The sequence below is a fragment of the Crinia signifera genome, chromosome 6, assembly GCF_055691185.1.
Source record: "Crinia signifera chromosome 6, ASM5569118v1, whole genome shotgun sequence".
Lineage (NCBI taxonomy): Eukaryota > Metazoa > Chordata > Amphibia > Anura > Myobatrachidae > Crinia > Crinia signifera.
In genome coordinates this window covers 166,287,685-166,302,169 of record NC_139222.1, presented here as the reverse complement: position 1 = coordinate 166,302,169, position 14,485 = coordinate 166,287,685, and positions in this window count along the sequence as shown.

Here is a 14,485-nt window from a genome sequence, read left to right as displayed (position 1 = left end):
TCATGACTGCAGCGCGATAATCTTAAAGGACGCACAAGGACACTTGTCACGATCACAGCGATAATCGTAAAGGACATACAAAGCAAACTCGCTAAGGACTGCATTAATGAGGCTTATCAAAGGCCTGTGTTTTGCAAAACTGTGGTGAAGAAATTTATCAAGACCACAGCACTCCAAGGGCCACACACATTCCCTCTATACATGTAAAGCAACATTTCAAGCAAGTCAACAGCCTCGAAGAAGAATTCTACTTCTACGTCCACCATACTGCAAATGTAAAGTGTCTCCAAGAACTACAACCCACACAGGTGACAGCCCTCAGCCAGGAAATCACTGTGAGCAACAGTACAAGGAAAGTGTCATCACACATCGACCAAACAACATCTACAAGGCAAGCTGTGGCGTGGCATATAACTGTCTGTAGCAATGAAAATATTTTCCTCATGAATACTGAATATAAATAACCTCTGTCCCTGGTCAAATTTAGTTATTATAGGGTAAATCAGGTTAATTAAGTTAGGATATTTCACACTAATGGTTAATGTATGGTTAGGAGAGTTGGGAAAAGAATGTTTGAAAATATATATGAAGCAATTATGGTAATTTACTGTGTGACCAATCAAAATAATTTCTCATGGTCACAAGCGGGGGACTGTTACCATATATAATTTTGTTCGCATAGAAATTGAATATTATTTTGATACTATAAAGTAATGTAGCTATAAATTGAATATGTATATCATTTAAACGTTTACAGAATGTAGAAATATTTGTATTTAGGTAGTCTGTGCTGTAAGGAGTAAGCAATGTATACACTATAGGCCAGACACCAGCCATCTGGTTTCCTTTATGGAGAATGTAGCTGCTAGTACATCATCCAAGTTACTTTGCAGGACAAACAAGACACTATTGTATTTTGACAACAGGAGTGTAAAATAGATTGATGCACAGGGAGAGACCAGAACAGGAGATCTCGCAAAGGAGATTACCACTAGCGTCCAGACAAGCAGGAGACCCTGTCACCATTAGCATCCATAAATTTAATAACGTCATGAGAACAGGGAACTTCAATTCATGTATTTGGGATATAAGGAGAGAGATAGAGTAGACATTCACTCTCACACACACTCACATTCGCACACAGACACACACGGACAGTCAGCAAGAAACCCATTCAGTGAGTCAGGAGGAGAGATGTGAGCCACGAGCAGGAGAGAGGAACGGAACCTAGAAGCGATGGGCTGGAGTGAGTGAGTAATCATGGTAGATATAAATGTTCAGTTGTTGATAAAGTTATGGAATACTGAAGTCTACAATTTATGTTAGTTTTATAGCAGTCTTAAGTCTGTCAATTGTTTAATGTTGTTTTAGGTAATATAAGCAAGGAGGCGTATATATAAATATATATATAATAGCATATACAACAATCACTGTGTTAATCTATTCTGTATGGTTTGTTTTGCCTATAAATAAAATCCTCCAATTGGAGCTAAAATTACAAGTCTCGAACTCTCATATTTGGGGAATCAAATTATGACAAGTACTCTGCATATTGTATTGTAAGGTCTATTAGAATATAATTGCAGATGTCAAATATATATGTTATTATATCAATACCAGATATAATAAATATATTTTATATAATATTTCAATCTCAATAACCCTTATTGGGATAAGAGAGATATATGATCCCTAAAATAAAACTCTACAGAACTGAACTGGTCCCTAAAAAAATCAGTGTTTGAAATTTTCATGAAAATTTGAGAATTTGCTATTCATATTGTAAGCCTCCTAGTGTCCAAAAAAATTAAAAGGAAGTTGAAATAATGATGGAAACATAAAGTAGACATATGGTCTATGTTAGTTATTAACTATTTTGAGTGGTATGATTATTTGTCTCACAAGCAGAAAATTTAACATTTTGCAAATTGCTAAATTTTCCATTTTTTCACGATATTTTGGTATTTTTCACAAAAAAAGACTGTATCGACGAAAATTTACCACTAACTTGAAGTACAATGTGTCACGAGAAAACAATCTCAAAATCACTGGGATAAGTAAAAGCAAAAAAAAGTTATCCCCACTTAAGTGAGACATGTCAGATTTGAAAAAAAGGGCTCTGTCATGAAGGCACAAACTGGCTCTGTCATGAAGGGGTTAAATTTATAAAGTTTTATACTGAATTTTTTTTGCATACATAAAATACTATAGTAAAATCTAAACAGTGTGTCCGGTCTCTTTGTGCACAGCAAGCTGATACTGATATTATGCAGCGCAACGTAACTGTTTAAAGTGACACTATACCATTGACCATAATTTTTGCAGACGGCACTGAATATAATGCTAATATACCCTGTAAAAATGGACCATCCAAACCGAAATGACGCAGAGTCTCAATCATAAAAGGCCAGCAAATCCTATTGAATGCCTTCTCGGCATTTAGAGAAAGCATTATTTCAGGACTTTTCCTGGAATTAATAATGTGTATCAGGTTAATAACCTTTCTAGTATTATCACGGGCCTGACGACCTGGTATAAACCCTACTTGATCTTTATCTAATAAATATGGTAAGATAGCGTTTAGGCGAGATGCAAACATTTTTGAGTATAGTTTTAAGTCATTGTTCAGTAGAGAAATTCCCCTGTAATGTGTTTTGGGTTATAAATCTGTTTGAACAATGATGTTTTAATAGAGAGAATGTTATGATGAGATCATTTTGATCTCAACTTAGAAGCTAAGAGACGGTCTACTTTATCACCTTTCTCATAATAAGATTGATTAAGCCATTTTAGCAAATTTTCCACTTGATGAGTGAGAAGGAGGTTTAGTTCTCTCCTCCCCAATTTTCTGTTATCTAGTTTTTTTAACATGTGCAGAAATGCTTATTAAATGTCCCCTAATCACCGCTTTATGTGCTTGCCATAGCAGCAATGGGCTTGTCTCTGGTGTGTTATTAAGATCGGCATAATCTCGTAATTTATCAAATATGAGAGTCTTGTTATGCGGATTAAGGAGGATCCGATCGTTAAGTCGCCACTGCCCAGGGCCTTTACTCATCTCTGTGTCTTTTATATCCACACTCACTGGATCGTGGTCTGACCAGGTCCGTGGCATTATGGGCACATCAACAATGGACTGAGTCAATTCAAGGCTGAAAAATATCATGTCCAATCTAGTTTAGATCCTGTGCAATGGCGAAAAGAATGTATAATCCCTTGCAGAGGGTTCTTTAATTCTCCATGTATCAAATAATAGTTGGTGGGAAAGAAGATTAATCAACACCAATGAGGCCTCAGATGAGATTTTCTGAACTGATTTGGGTAATGGATTAGATCTGTCTAGCTGATCATCTATAATAGTATTAAAGTCTCCCGCTAGAATCACATTTCCTCTACGATGTAAAGAAATATGTCCATCTATAGTTTTGAAGAAGTGAGATTGGTTTTGGTTAGGTGCATAAATGTTGATTAGTGTATATGGTGTATTACGAATATTACCTTGTATAATTATAAATCTCCCCTCAGGATCTCAAATAATATTGGATTGAGCGAATTTTATATGAGCTGCAATAAGAATAGCCACTTCTTTTTTTTAAGCTGTGGATCACATGCATGATAAACATTAGGGTAATGCCTACTCCTTAGTTCTGGATGGTGAGTTCCCGAGAAATGAGTCTCCTGTAAAAATACAATGTCTCCTCTCATTTGTTTAAGACTTAAAAATAACCTTGTCCTCTTTTGTGGGCTATTAAGCCCTCTTACATTTATTGACACTATTTTGAGTACCATTGAAATATATCGTTATAAAGCAGCTTTATAAAAAATAGAAATGTAAAGATTTGGTTTTGACTCCCAGGCATACATACATACATACATACGGGGAGGGGAGGACAGGAACAGAATTTAAGTCTGTTCCGCATATCGGACCAAGGGGTAAAAGTGGCTAAATAGCCAAATTTGTCCGATGCCGGACCTAATGTCTAGTTGGGGGTTAGCCTCATGTGCTCTCAAGTCGTCCCCGAACTGAACTAAAAAGGGGGTGCTTAACCCCAAATATAAATTAGACATTCTAAACATTTCAAGATCAGAAATTACATCTACTTATTTATGAATTATGCTGTATCTTATTTAGAATTACTCTACCACTAATGAGTTAATACCCTTATAATAGCTATCTGAGATACCGTTTCAAAATATCGTCTGACATTAACTAAAATAACCAATAGACTCCATCAGATACACATCCTCAATTACACCCACGTGACGTGATAGCTTGAAGAAGTGTTCTGACTTATTTTTACTTTTACTGTTACTAATATATTTACTTATAGTATGAATTTTTAAGAAGTTCAGGTTATAATTCTAGAGCTTGAGCCCACTGTCTGCCACTCCTCTCTCGGGGGAGATTTTTGAATTGGACCTTTGTGGGCATTTAAAGATGGATTTGGACAGGGAAGTTTCAATGAATGAAGTATCTGCAGAGCTTCATTTGGAGTTCTTGCAGATAGGATTTTATCTTCGAATCTTACTTGTAATGCAAATGGAAAGCCCCATCTATATCTAATCTGGTGGTCTCTAAGAATTTTAGTAATCTCGCTCATCTCTCTTCTTTTTGCCAGAGTAATTGGTGATAAGTCCAGGAATATTAATAGAGTTTAACCCTCAAAGACGATTTGAGCAGTTTTGCGGGCTTGAATATAGATTTTGTCTTTTGACTGAAAGTAGTGTAATCTTAGAATGACATCCCTTGGTTGGGTGGGGTTTTGTGATCGAGGTCGGAGAGCTCGGTGAGCACGATCTAGAATTATCATTTCTTCTGGAATTGAAGGGGCTAGAGATCGGAAGAGACGAAGAAGATAGTTTTCTAAGTGGGATGCCTCCACTGTTCTGAAATGTTCCTTATACGGAGGTTATTCCATCTCCTGCGATTGTCCAAATCCTCATGTTTATCAGATAAAAGGAGAATGTCATGACGCATTTCAATACTACTTTGTTCTGACATCTGTTGGTAGCTAGCTATTTCGTCATGTTTCATCTCTAGTGCATTTACCCTGGTGCCTAAATCATCTATAGTAGTTTTAAGCCCTGAGACTGCGTTATGTACCTCATCATGAATCATTTGGCGGAAGTTGCGCAGTTCAGATTGGCTAGTGCTTATGTCTGCCTTTGTCGCTGGAGCTGAAGATACCTCCATATCAGAACTTTCTAATGGAGTACCTCCTGGTGAAGGAGACAAGGCAGCTCTTTGCGAGCTAGGCACAGGGTTAACGTATGATATTAGAGACTGAGAACCTTTTTCTTATTTGCCATTTGATGTGCTATGGTTTTATAAGGTATCGAGAAATTATTAGAAAGGCTATAGTTCTTTTTTAAAGTGTTACGCGCCTGGGATTAACATATCCCGATTTTACATTTGGAGATTGGTGATTTAGCAATTAGAACTCCTAGATATGTTTTGCAATTATGTTTGGAAGTGCTATGCTCCTATGTCTTGTTCAGAGTAACACATTGAACATGCGTATGCAAATACTGAATGATGCTGAAACTGGAGCGTGTTGCTAGATATCTGTAACGTAGATTTTTTGCCGCACTACACCTAGTATATTTTTATTGAAGAGCAGATGCTGGATGAGACATAAGAGCTTTTTGCAGATATTCTATCTGGTGTCTGGTTTAAGGCTGTCTGCTGGCTTTAGCTACTGTGTAGGTCCAAACAGAGAGTCCCTTATCCTGTGCTTGTGATGAGCAGTAGGCTGGGTACCTGAGATACAGGCTGTAACCGTCAGAGTAGCTCTTTAACCCCTTCCTGACATTTGACGTACATTTACGTCATGGTCGGGAAGTACTTCCCGACACATGGCGTAAATGTACGTCATGGCTTTAAACTGTCACCGCGTCTATAGACGCGGTGACAGTTTAAACATGTCTGCTGTCCCTGACAGCAGACATGTCCCTGCATGCCCAGGGGGGGCTGCGATGCCGCCCCCCCGTCGGCGATCGCTGTGATTGGCTGTTCAGTGTGAACAGCCATTCACAGCGTTTTCTGTGTCACCGGCGAATAACGTTCGCCGGTGACACAGGGATCGGAGGTCATTGGTGCTGTAAAGTACAGCACCAATCACCGCGGGGTGTAAGGGTGACACTGGTGTCACCCCACCTCACCCCGCCCGCCCCCAAAGGCCGTGATTGGTTCGTCGGACCGACGAACCAATCACAGCCATGGAGGGGGGTTTAAACTAACGGTGACTGCACTGCAGACACCATTCCGGTCTGGAATTGCGTGCAGTGCGGTCACCGTGCCTAGCTGCCGCGATATACTGACCAGAACCTTGCAAAATACTTACCTGATCACTGCTTGGGATCTTGCTACTTGTGACTTCCAGTGTTGTGCTGTGCTGTGTTGTGCTGCTGCAGTGTCATCGAGTTTTAGATAGAGAGATAGAGAGAGAGAGAGAGATAGAGAGGGCTAGTGACAGAGAGTGCTATATTTTGTGCTGCTGCAGTGTGATAGAGAGATAGATAGAGAGATAGATAGAGAGATAGAGAGATAGAGAGAGATAGAGAGATAGTGACAGATTGTGCTATATATTTTTTATATAACTGACTGCTGCCCCCCCTTTTGTGCTGATCAGTATAAATTAACTGATCAGCAACTTTTTGGGGGCGCAGGTTTTTTTTTAGATAGATATACCTGTCAGTGCTGCTGCTGCAGTGTCATAGAGTGATAGATAGTGAGAGATAGAGAGATAGAGAGAGATAGTGACAGAGAGTGATAGAGACTGCTATATTTTGTGTCTGCTGCCCCCCTTTTGTGCACCCCCAGCAACTTTTTGGGGGTGCAGGGGTTATTTTTCATATATATAACTGTCAGTGCTGCTGCTGCAGTGTCATAGAGTGATAGATAGTGAGAGATAGAGAGATAGAGAGAGATAGAGACAGAGAGTGATAGAGAGTGCTATATTTTGTGTCTGCTGCCCCCGCCTTTTGTGCTGATCACTATATCTGAGGTGATCAGCAACTTTTTGGGGGTGCAGAGGTTTTTTTTTTTTATATATACCTGTCAGTTGCTGCCAGTTGCACTGTCAGTTGCACCAAAGGTTGTGCACCTGCTGCCCCTCACTGGTAATCAGTGTCGCATCACTGATCACCTTTTTTTTTTTTTTGAGGGTGCTGTGGGGTCTTTTTTTAATTTTTTTTTTTTACACACACTGTGATTTTGTGGGTGTCCTGTGGCCACTGTGCGCTGATCAGTGACGTACATCACTGATCAGCTTTTTCGGCACAGGGTTGATCTTTTTTTTTTTTTTTTGATCAAATTCCTGTTGCCTTTGAGCGCTGTTCAGTGACGGACGTTACTGACCAACATCTGTGCTCAATTTTTGGCGCAGGACCTTTTTTTTTTTTTTTTTCTGCACTACATACACACTACACACTACATACCCCCCGGGTTGAAATAAAGTTTGTACCCCCCCCTTACACTATACACGTGTTGAAACATTTCACTACCAGTAACACAAAAATAAAAATGTCATCCCAAATGTCATCCCAAATGTCATCCCAGTCATCCAGAAGAATGTATTCAGCGGAGGAGGCATATGCCATGCTTGCCTCTGACTCTGACACAGCCAGTGAGGCAAGCGGGGAATTTGAAGGATTCATCTTAAGCTCCTCTTCCTCCTCTAGTGATGAGGGACCCCCTCAAAGACGCCCCCGTAGAGCAGCTGAGACCCCCCCCCCAATAATTGATCTCGTATGGACCCCACCACCAGACAATTTTGAGCCCCAGGTTCCTGAGTTTTTGGCCATGCCAGGAATCCAATTTGATTCCACAGGTCTCAGAGAAATTGACTTTTTCAAATTATTTTTCTCTGATGATTTTATAAATTTAATGGTGGACCAAACTAATTTATATGCCCAGCAGTTTATTGCTCAAAACCCCACGTCATCATTTGCTAGGTGGACCCCTGTAGATGCAGTAGAGATGATGACATTTTGGGGTCTGGTGTTTCATATGGGCATAGTAAAAAAGCCAGAAATTAGGCAATATTGGAGTACAGATGTTCTGTACAGCACCCCACTTTACCGTATGGCCATGACCCGGAATCGTTTTGAGTTAATCCTTAAATTTTTGCATTACAACGATAATGCACAGTGCCCACCCAGAGATGATCCCACCTTTGACCGGCTATTCAAAGTCAGGCCGGTCATTGATCATTTCAGTGCCAAATTTGAAGAGATGTACATCCCAGATAAATTCATTTGCATAGACGAGTCCCTTATACATTTTAAAGGAAGGGTTAAATTCCGCCAGTACCTTCCCAGTAAGAGGGCAAGATATGGCATAAAAATGTATAAGCTGTGTGAAAGCACCTCAGGGTACACCCACAGGTTTAGGGTATATGAAGGGAAGGATTCAAGAATTGAACCACCAGAATGCCCCCCCTCCCTCGTAGGTGTTAGTGGAAAAATTGTCTGGGATTTAGTGCACCCCTTCCTGGATAAAGGTTATCACCTCTATGTGGATAACTTTTACACCAGCATCCCCCTGTTTAAGGCCCTTGGTTCAAGAGGTACAGCAGCTTGCGGTACTGTGCGCAAGAACCAAAGAGGCCTCCCAAAAACGCACATTGCCCAAGTAATGAGAAGGGGTGAAAGCAGGGGAATATGCACCGAAAATATGTTGTTGGTCAAATATAAGGACAAGAGGGATGTCCTTATACTGACAACAATTCACGGAGACAGTACCACCTCCGTCCCTGTACGAGGTACCAGTACCCACACCTCAAAACCTAATTGTATCCTGGATTACAATAGGTACATGGGCGGAGTGGATCTTAAAGATCAGGTACTGAAGCCATACAGTGCCCTGCGGAAAACAAAAATCTGGTACAAGAAGCTGGCCGTGTATATCATCCAGATGGCACTGTATAATGCTTACGTGCTATTCCGTTCTACCAGCCAGAGGGGGACATTTATGCACTTTCAAGAGGAAGTCATAAAGAGCCTAACATTTGGGAATCAGCAGGCAGAGGGCCCCAGTACTTCTAGTACTGGCCCCCGTATTGTACCAGGGCAGCATTTTCCTGATGAAATCCCCTCCACTGGAAAAAAGGGCAGGACACAAAAAAGGTGCAAAGTTTGCAATAAAAAGGGAATAAGAAAGCAAACTATTTTCCAGTGTGACACTTGCCCCGACAAACCCGGCCTATGTATAAAGGAGTGTTTTAAAATATACCACACATCTATGGATTTTTAGGTTCATCATTTCACCGTGCTTCGGGGGTCTTGCTAATGCCACATAGCACCCACCATTCATTCCACCAGAATCTGAGCCGCAAAATCCAAAAATCACTCCTTCCCTTCTGTGTCCTGCCATGCACCCAACTGGTATTTTTTGGTCACATGTGAGGCATTGCCGTACTCGGGAGAAATTGGGGCACAGATTTTGGGGTGCTTTTTCTCCTTCATACCTTATGAAAATGAAAAATTTTGAGCCAGAACTGCATTTTTGTGTAAAAAAAATGTAATTTTTCATTTTCACTGCCCAGTTGTATCAAAATTGGTGAAACCCTGGGGGTTTGAAATGTACACTATACCCCTAGATGAATTCCCTGAGGGGTGTAGTTTGCAAAATGGGGTCACTTGTGGGGGGTTCCACTGTATTGGTGCTTCGGGGGTCTTGCTAATGCGACATAGCACCCACCAAAATTCCACCAGAATCTGAGCTGCAAAATCCAAATATCACTCCTTCCCTTCTGAGTCCTGCCATTTTTTGGTCACACATGAAGCATTGCCGTACTCGGGAGAAATTGGGGCACAGATTTTGGGGTGCTTTTTCTCCTTCATACCTTCTGAAAATGAAAAATTTTGAGCCAGAACTGCATTTTTGTGTAAAAAATGTAATTTTTCATTTTCACTGCCCAGTTGTACCACAATTGGTGAAACCCCTGGGGGTTTGAAATGTACACTATACCCCTAGATGAATTCCCTGAGGGGTGTAGTTTGCAAAATGGGGTCACTTGTGGGGGGGTTCCACTGTATTGGTGCTTTGGGGGTCTTGCTAATGCGACATAGCACCCACCAACATTCCACCAGAATCTGAGCTGCAAAATCCAAAAATCACTCCTTCCCTTCTGAGTCCTGCCATGCACCCAACTGGTATTTTTTGGTCACATGTGAGGCATTGCCATACTCGGGAGAAATTGGGGCACAGATTTTGGGGTGCTTTGTCTCCTTCATTCCTTGTGAAAATGAAAAATTTTGAGCCAGAACTGCATTTTTGTGTAAAAAATGTAATTTTTCAGTTGCACAACCCAGTTGTATCAAAATTGGTGAAACCCCTGGGGGTTTGAAATGTACACTATACCCCTAGATGAATTCCCTGAGGGGTGTAGTTTGCAAAATGGGGTCACTTGTGGGGAAGTTCCACTGTATTGGTGCTTTGGGGGTCTTGCTAATGCGACATAGCACCCACCAACATTCCACCACCAAAAATCACTCCTTCCCTTCTGAGTCCTGCCATGCACCCAACTGGTATTTTTTGGTCACATATGAGGCATTGCCATACTCGGGAGAAATTGGGGCACAGATTTTGGGGTGCTTTTTCTCCTTCATACCTTATGAAAATGAAAAATTTTGAGCCAGAACTGCATTTTTGTGTAAAAAATTTAATTTTTCATTTTCACAGCCCAGTTGTATCAAAATTGGTGAAACCCCTGGGGGTTTGAAATGTACACTATACCCCTAGATGAATTCCCTGAGGGGTGTAGTTTGCAAAATGGGGTCACTTGTGGGGGGGTTCCTAACTTTTAGCATCTTATGGTGCCTAGAAACCTACATGGTGCCTAAAAAATAATCTCATAAAAAGGAGGCTCCAAAATCAAGTAGGTGCTCCTTCTATTATGAAGCCTGTGGTTTGGTCAACGTGCACACTAGGGCCACATATAGGATATTTATGAAAACAAAAGAATTGGGGGAATCAATTTTTAGTCACATTTCTCTAGTAAAATGTACTGTGTTCCTTAGAAAAATGTATTAAAATTGCAAATCTGCAAAAAAAATGAAATTTTGAAATTTCACCTACACTTGGTTTTAATTCCTGTGAAACACCTAAAGGGTTAACAAACTTCCAAAATGCTGTTTTGAATACTGTGAGGGGTGCAGTTTTTGAAATGGCATCATTTATGGGGGTGTCTCACATACAAGTCCCTCAAAGTCACATCAGAACTGAACTGGTCCCTAAAAAAAATCAGTGTTTGAAATTTTCTTGAAAATTTGAAAATTTGCTATTCATATTGTAAGCCTCCTAGTGTCCAAAAAAATTAAAAGGAAGTTGAAATAATGATGGAAACATAAAGTAGACATATGGTCTATGTTAGTTATTAACTATTTTGAGTGGTATGATTATTTGTCTCACAAGCAGAAAATTTAACATTTTGCAAATTGCTAAATTTTCCATTTTTTTCCGACATTTTGGTATTTTTCACAAAAAAACACAGACTGTATCGACGAAAATTTACCACTAACTTGAAGTACAATGTGTCACGAAAAAACAATCTCAAAATCACTGGGATAAGTAAAAGCAAAAAAAAGTTATCCCCACTTAAGTGATACATGTCAGATTTGAAAAAAAGGGCTCTGTCAGGAAGGCAAAAACATGCTGTGTCAGGAAGGGGTTAAGATGGCTGCTATAACTGTCAAATTTTATTTTTATTTTGCACTGCCAACTTGTTATACTTATGGAGTCTGTGAGGATGTCTGCGGGTGCTGTAATACTTTAGATATTAGGATATGGGTTTAAAACACTGGACCACAGGGATCACACTAATCAGGCAAAGCCCTCCCAGTTCCTCAACAGCGCCTCCCCTCCTCACCTGATACTAAGATGGCGCCGTCCCGACAGCAGGGAGAAATGAGTGCACCGCCAGCTGCATGGAGCCGCCTGGAGACACGTCCAGCACCTCCGACCAAGGTGAGGAAGACCTGCCACAGGCTATCAGCACCTCTGGGGGTGAGACTTGATCTTTTTATTGTTTTACAGCCGGGCGGCAGCTGCGTAGCAGACCCATCCCTGGCTGCTGTCACCAAAGATGCCGCACTGCATCCTTCCTCTTCTCCGTCTCCTCAAATGACTCCCTAAGTTGGAAGGGATCCAGGGGATATCTTGAAAATGATTTATCCCTTGATTAAGAATCCTGAATTTAGCTTCATTACAGGAGCTCACTATTTCTACATCTACCTACTTCAGCCATTAGGCCACGCCTCCTAACAATACATATTAGTGAAAAAAATATATGTATACAATAACAACAATGTTATTCAAAAAAAGCCTTGTATAACGCTAATGGCTCAACTCAACCTAAGCCACAAAAAATATAAAAAAACTGAAAAAAACTAAAAACTGAAAAAACAAAACTCTTTTTATGTGCACTGACCATGACGGTCAGTGCACATAACGGCTGACGGCCATGACGGCTGTGCTTACTCAGATTTCCCATGTTGGTCACCATAAGAAGATATTGAGGGGATTGTGCTCGCCCAAGTGGGACCACAGTATTAAGAGTGTGTATCCATTTGGCAACCAAATTTGTTAAGTATCAAAGAGCGATCACCGTCCCTAGGTGGTATCGGAACCCAGTCAATATTGCGGCACTTGATAGAGGCTACCTGATGTTTGAATTGCACACAATGCTGTGCCACTGGTTTATCCGAGGTACCCTTAATTAGGGCTTTGTTAATCGCACTGCGATGATTCGACATTCTCTCCCTGAAGGTGCAAGTAGTGAGCCCCACATAGGTTAACCCGCACGGGCAGTGCAGTAGGTAGATAACAAAATATATATATATATATATATATATATATATATATATATATATATATATATATATATATATATATATATATATATATATATATATATATATATATATATACACACACACATACAGAGTACCACAACACTCGCCATCCCTGCGAATGGGGTGCAAACAGCACTCGCCATTCCCAGGTTGGGGTGAAAGTGGCCTGTGACCACATGCTCTAATACATACAAATACAGGGACTCAACACTCTCCATAATGAACTAACTCACCTTAGTATACAATTAATCAAATAAATAATGGGGTTTTAGTTCATGAATTGATCAATGCATTTAAGCTTGCAGCCCATTGCCAAGGGACCCCATTTCACTGCAAGTCCTACACTAGCATTTGTTTCTCAAGAGCCTGCCAACTGCTGACACATCATAGCTAAAGTCGACATGTGCTTTTTCCTGGTTTAAAGCTCACCTGCCAAGTGCCTTATGGCTTTTAAAGATGAGGCAGTCACCTAACACAACACCTGACTTAGAATTAAAGGGGCAGCTGTAACAGGTTACAGATAAATTAGCTCATCTGGGGTGAAAGAGAAAGCTATGATCACAGTAACAAAGGTTAATAAAAATTAACCCACATATATACACACATACAGAGTACCACAACACTCGTCATCCCTGCGAATGGGGTGCAAACAGCACTCGCCATTCCCAGGTTGGGGTGAAAGTGGCCTGTGACCACATGCTCTAATACATACAAATACAGGGACTCAACACTCTCCATAATGAACTAACTCACCTTAGTATACAATTAATCAAATAAATAATGGGGTTTTAGTTCATGAATTGATCAATGCATTTAAGCTTGCAGCCCATCGCCAAGGGACCCCATTTCACTGCAAGTCCTACACTAGCATTTGTTTCTCAAGAGCCTGCCAACTGCTGACACATCATAGCTAAAGTCGACATGTGCTTTTTCCTGGTTTAAAGCTCACCTGCCAAGTGCCTTATGGCTTTTAAAGATGAGGCAGTCACCTAACACAACACCTGACTTAGAATTAAAGGGGCAGCTGTAACAGGTTACAGATAAATTAGCTCATCTGGGGTGAAAGAGAAAGCTATGATCACAGTAACAAAGGTTAATAAACATTAACCCACATATATACACACATACAGAGTACCACAACACTCGCCATCCCTGCGAATGGGGTGCAAACAGCACTCGCCATTCCCAGGTTGGGGTGAAAGTGGCCTGTGACCACATGCTCTAATACATACAAATACAGGGACTCAACACTCTCCATAATGAACTAACTCACCTTAGTATACAATTAATCAAATAAATAATGGGGTTTTAGTTCATGAATTGATCAATGCATTTAAGCTTGCAGCCCATCGCCAAGGGACCCCATTTCACTGCAAGTCCTACACTAGCATTTGTTTCTCAAGAGCCTGCCAACTGCTGACACATCATAGCTAAAGTCGACATGTGCTTTTTCCTGGTTTAAAGCTCACCTGCCAAGTGCCTTATGGCTTTTAAAGATGAGGCAGTCACCTAACACAACACCTGACTTAGAATTAAAGGGGCAGCTGTAACAGGTTACAGATAAATTAGCTCATCTGGGGTGAAAGAGAAAGCTATGATCACAGTAACAAAGGTTAATAAAAATTAA